Raw genomic sequence first — 6,000 nt, forward strand, 5'->3', positions numbered from 1 at the left:
GGTTTCCCCTGAGCCTCAGTCCTGGCTGAAGCCTGGCTACAGAGAGAGGAGGCCAATGCAAACAGCCCTATGGCAAGGAGGAGTCAGTAGGTGGGTGGATGGAGCAGGGAGCTGGGGGCAGAGTTCAGCTCTAACTCACTAGGTGTGCGTCCCATAGTTCAAAATAATCAATGCGCCTATTTTGAAATAGCTTATTTTGTAATTTGGGGCTGGCTACACAGCACTTACTTCGAAATAAATCACAAGTGGCCCTTTCCAAAAGACGCCTTGGGCATCTGCAGGAACCTTGTGGGCTCTGGAACAATGTGCGTGTGGCAGGAGAGCTTCCTTTTTGTCCCAGCAGGGGAATTAGCTCAAGTGGTAGAGAGCTTGCTTAGCATGCAAGAGGCAGTGGGATCAATGCCCACATTCTCCAAGTGCAGCTCACTTCTTATCTCTTACTTTAAGGGTCAGGGGCTCAGTGGCCCCCTCCCTCTTCCTACCTGCTCTCCCAAAAGAGACAGACTTGGCTCCCCCTTTCTTTCCCCCCCAGCAATTGCCATGCTGCAAAGCAGAGAGTGGAGATTTCAGATTCAGCTAGCCAGCAGGCTCTGTGGTGCAATGGAAAGCATGTTGGATTTCTAAGCTGTAGTGGTTAACCTGAGCCCAGCCAGACATTCAAAGGCTGTGGGTACAAGTCCCACCAGAGTCACTTCAGCTGCTTTCTCATTTCCAGCGCTCCTTTTACAGACCAGGCAATCCTTAGGCTGACACAGGGGTGGGCTTGAGTCCAGGCAGTTCCCAGCAGACCCCAGTGAGGGTGGAGGGAAGGGCTGGGCTGAGGGTGGCTCTGAAAGGCTGCAGGTGCCGTTAGACCATTTTGTCCCTCCCTGTCTCCTACTAGTGCTGAGCAACACTCAGGCTCTGTCTACACTGCATGGCTCTTCTAGAAAAACCTATGCAAATTTCAAAACCCAATTTGTGTAGCTTTTTTTCTGCTTTTTTTGGAAGAAGCTTTTCCGACATTTGGCCTGTGGACACTGGGCAAGTCACACAAGGGAGGCAGCAGGCAGAACCTGTCCAATACACCAGCCTCCCATGAGAGGGGAGGCCAACCACAAGCCTCCAGTAGCTGCCTGGCCTGATTCATCTCCCTTCCCCAGGCTGGCACCAAGGGGCATTCTCAGCTGATGTCACTCCTCTGTCACGTGGGTGTTGGGCTCATGAACAGGCTGGTCAGCAGCAGCTGCACTTACCTGGGCACCCAGGGGAGCAGCAATAAGAGCAGAACCTGTCTTTCAACCAGGGACCTTTGGCATGTTAGGCAACAGCGAAAATCACTACACCACAGAAACACACTTTGGCTTTGGTGGAATTTGTCTGACTGTTCTGTTACTCAGTCCTTCCAACACCCTGCTCTGCACCTTGTGAACACTCCACCTCTGGTTCTCAGGGAAGCCACTAACCCCAGCTGCTAGCTCCTCATTTCCTCACCAGCCCCTTGAGATTTGTAGCTCAAAGCTGGAGCTGCTGTGGAAGGAGGTGAAGCTACAGAAGCTGACAGGGAACAATCAGCAGGCCGAAGGTTTTTTCTCCTCCCTGGGCTGATGTGGAGAAGAAAATCCTCTTCCCTTCTCCCCAGAAGATGGAAATTGCAGCTTGTTTTTTCTCTGCTTCTACTAAAGCTGGACTCCAGGACTAGACTTTTTCTTTCTAAAACCCTGGTGAAAGCTGAGAGTGAATTGCTTGTAGGCTGAGAATGTGAGTTAAAGAAGGGCATCACCCAGCATGGGGCTTGAGCCCATAACCTTGAAATTAAGAGTCTTATGCTTTCCCAACTGAGCTAACCAGGCTAGTGCAATAGCTTTCCTAATATGCCATCATAGGGTAGCAGGAACCGAGAGTTCTCAAGTGCCTGACTCAAGGCTCTTTCTTGCCCCTAATGGGGGGTTCTGGTCTGTGGGGAGGTTTGAGCACAAATCCCCCTCCTGACACACCCACTTCTTTCCCCACAAGGAGCAGCCCCATTTCCATCTCTCCAGCGACAGGAGAAGGGGACGGTTTCAGGATTTCTTTTACCGATGCAGCATGGGGAGATGGAGGGAATTCAAACTCCTTTGCAAGCTTTGTTCTTCTGGCACCAAGTGTGACAGGAGGGGTGACATGCCATGCTGACCGCCAGCAACCATGACCAAACCTCTGAGAAGGAAAATGTATTTTGTTAAAAGGAACAATGTGAAGTGTGTGTGCAACTGACTGAACGTGACCTTGCGTTGTGTGTGAGAGATAGTGAACCTACGAAAACCAGCCTGATCTAGCTTTTCTGCTGCAAGGATGAGACTAACACCCATGTAACTAAGTTTATCTCTGCATATTGAGATAAAAGTAGCTTTAAGCATTAAGCCAATCGTAACGCTGTCACTAGCTTATGTGATGTCTATTCTATTTTGTGTGCAACCATGAATGTATATAAGGTTTCCACGGACACTTGATTTTGGAAGTCTTCCTTTTGAAACTTCCCACAGCTCTTAATAAAAGTGTTTCTCTCCTTCCAACCCTGAGTTTGGATTTCCGTGACACCTCAAACCAGCTGGACTAGCCAGCCCACATCACAGTGAGTGACTAGTGGCCCCTCAGAGAAGAGCCATTGGCAGCTCCAGTCATCCCTGACGCTGCTGGAGGCACCTTTCTGAAAGGACCATTTGTGAGCTCATTTGTAGCAGGCCAGCTAGCTCAGTTGGTTAGAGTGTGGTGCTCATAATGGCAAGGTCATGGGTTCAAGCCCCACCTTGGCCACTGAGATGTTTGCTGCGGTGATTGTCCTCACCCACCTTGTAGCTGCCTGCTATGGACAGGAAAGAGGCTGAGACCTTTGCAGGAAGCTTTCCAGAGAGCTGGTAGAAGGAGGTTCCAGCCTGCACAGCCCCAGTGGCCAAAAGGGCCTGCCCTGCTTTCCCTAATGGCAGGGAAAACTCTTCTCTTCCCTCCATTGTCCCCAATGGGGAGACGTGATGCCCAAATTCCTACTGCTGCAGTGGCTGGCTCAAGGCTCCCTGCAGCGGGCAGGTTCCTCCAGCCTGAATCACAGAGGGAGGAGGCCTGGAGCATGTGCCCAGCCCACAAAGCTGCTGTCAGTGGCCCAGGGTGGCTGTGTTCTTGTGCAAGAAGCCACCAGTATAGGCAGAGCCGTTCTGCTGCTTATTGTTGCTTATTGTCAAGGGAGTTCAAGGGGGTCTTGGGGGGTCTTGGGTCTTGTGCATGAAGGAGCAATGTGATAGTCCATGCTTCATTTGCACATTTGCATATTGCTTGCACAAGAGCCCACTAGTGTAAACACTAGTGTAAACATGGCCCCTCTGCTTTCTGTCTAAGCTTAAAAAAAATGTTGTGTGACGCAGGGAGATTCTAGCATCTTCCTAGGCAAGTGAGTCTGTGAGTCTGAATCCTGCACCATGACCTCAGTGGGACCCGCTGGGGAGATGTTGGTTTGCTGCAAATCCTTGGTAATGACAGTATTTGGCTTCCTTGGCTGTGTCTACGCTGCGCATTGCTGAGCAATAAGATATGCAAATGAAGTGTGGGGATGAATATTTCCACACCTCATTTGCATACCTAATGAGCCATCATTTTTGCAGCACAGGCTTTTGTGCAAGAAGGAGCTGTCTACACTGCTCCTTCTTGCACAAAAAAACCCTCTTGTGCAGAGCCGTTCCACCGCTTATTGTCAGGAACCCTCGTGCCACTTGGGAGGAAAATCCAGTTCTGACCAGTCTCTGAGTGGCCAGTGCCTGAGGGGATCCAACATGGATCCCTAGGTTACAGGTCACAGGCACCATTTAGTGGCCCCAGTTACTGACCTAAACACCATCATAACACGATGGCTACGTCTACACTGCAGCCTTCTTGTCTAAGAACTGTTTTGCGCAAGCATTCTTGTGCAAAAGGTCTTCCACAAGAGCACGTCCACACTGCCAAGTGCTTTGCACAAGACATGTGCTTTTGTGCAAGAGCATCCATGGTGGTGTGGTTGCTCTCTTGCACAAGAAAACTCTGATGGGCATTTTAGCCATAGGGGTTTCTTGCACAGGAAATTCATGTTCCCTATGGAGGGATTCGGCTTCCTTGATCACGGGGTGCTCTTCCAGGAAGGACTGCTTGGCGGAGATGGAGTTCACCTTTCCAGGAGCGGGAAGGCCTTGTTTGGACACAGACTGGCTAACCTTGTGAGGAGGGCTTTAAACTAGGTTTGTTGGGGGCAGGTGAACAAAGCCCACAGGTAAGTGCTGCATGTGCGGGACTGGGAGATGGGTTGGAAATGGGGGGTACTACGGCCTATAATGGGAAGGAGAAAGGAGGGTCAGGGCACAACAGGGAGGCAAGATCAAATCAGTATCTTAGATGCCTATATACAAATGCGAGAAGTATGGGTAATAAGCAGGAAGAACTGGAATTGCTAACCAATAAATACAACTATGATATCATTGGTATTACAGAAACCTGGTGGGATGGGACACATGATTGGAATGTTGGTATGGAAGGGTACGGCTTGCTCAGGAAGGACAGACAGGGAAAAAAGGGAGGAGGGGTTGCCTTGTATATTAAAAATGTACACACTTGGACTGAAGTGGAGATGAATGTAGGAGATAGCTGTGTAGAAAGTCTCTGGGTTAAGCTAAAAGGGGTAAAAAACGAGGGTGATATCATGCTAGGAGTCTACTACAGGCCACCTAGCCAGGTGGAAGAGGTGGATGAGGCCTTTTTTAAACAATTAACAAAACTATCCAAAGCCCAAGATTTGGTGGTGATGGGGGACTTCAACTATCCAGACATATGTTGGGAAACTAACACAGCGAGGCACAGGCTATCCAATAAGTTTCTGGACTGCATTGGAGACAACTTTCTGTTTCAGAAGGTTGAAAAAGCTACCAGAGGAGAAGCTGTTCTGGATTTGGTTTTAACAAATAGGGAGGAACTAGTTGAGAACTTGAAAGTGGAAGACAGTATAGGGGACAGTGATCACGAAATAATAGAGTTCATGATCTTAAGGAAAGGTAGAAGGGAGACCAGCACAATTGAGGTAATGGATTTCAGGAAGGCAGATTTTGATAAGCTCAGAGAACTTGTAGGTAATGTCCCATGGGAAGCAAGACTGAAGGGAAAAACAACTGAGGAGAGTTGGAAGTATTTCAAAGGGACGTTGTTAAGGGCCCAAAAGCAAACAATTCCGCTGTGTAGGAAAGATAGAAAATATGGCAAAAGACCAGCTTGGCTTAACAAGGAGATCTTGCACGATCTCAAAATAAAAAAGGAGTCATATAAAAAATGGAAACTAGGACAACTAACAAAGGAGGAATATAGGCAAGCAACACGGGAATGCAGGGGCAAGATTAGAAAGGCAAAGGCACAAAATGAGATCAAACTAGCTACAGGCATAAAGGGAAACAAGAAGACCTTTTATAAATACATTAAAAGCAAGAGGAAGACCAAGGACAGGGTAGGCCCACTGCTTAGTGAGGCGGGAGAAGCAGTAACAGGGAACTTGGAAATGGCGGAGATGCTCAATGACTTCTTTGTTTCGGTCTTCACCGAGAAGTCTGGAGGTGTGCCTAACGTAGTGAATACAAGCAGAGAGAGGGTAAGTTTAGAAGATAGGATACACAAAGAACAAGTTAAAAATCACGTAGGAAAGTTAGATGTCAGCAAGTCACCAGGTCCTGATGAAATGCATCCCAGGATACTCAAGGAGCTGATAGAGGAGGTATCTGAGCCTTTAGCTATGATCTTTGAAAAATCATGGCAGACAGGGGAGATTCCAGAAGACTGGAAAAGGGCAAATATTGTGCCCATCTATAAAAAGGGGAATAAGAACAACCCAGGAAACTACAGACCGGTCAGTTTAACGTCTGTCCCAGGGAAGATAATGGAGCAGGTAATTAAGGAAATCATATGCAAACACTTGGAAGGTAATAAAGTGATAGGGAATAGCCAGCATGGGTTTGTGAAGAACAAGTCATGCCAAAC

The sequence above is a fragment of the Pelodiscus sinensis genome, chromosome 26, assembly GCF_049634645.1.
Source record: "Pelodiscus sinensis isolate JC-2024 chromosome 26, ASM4963464v1, whole genome shotgun sequence".
NCBI classification, from domain to species: domain Eukaryota; kingdom Metazoa; phylum Chordata; order Testudines; family Trionychidae; genus Pelodiscus; species Pelodiscus sinensis.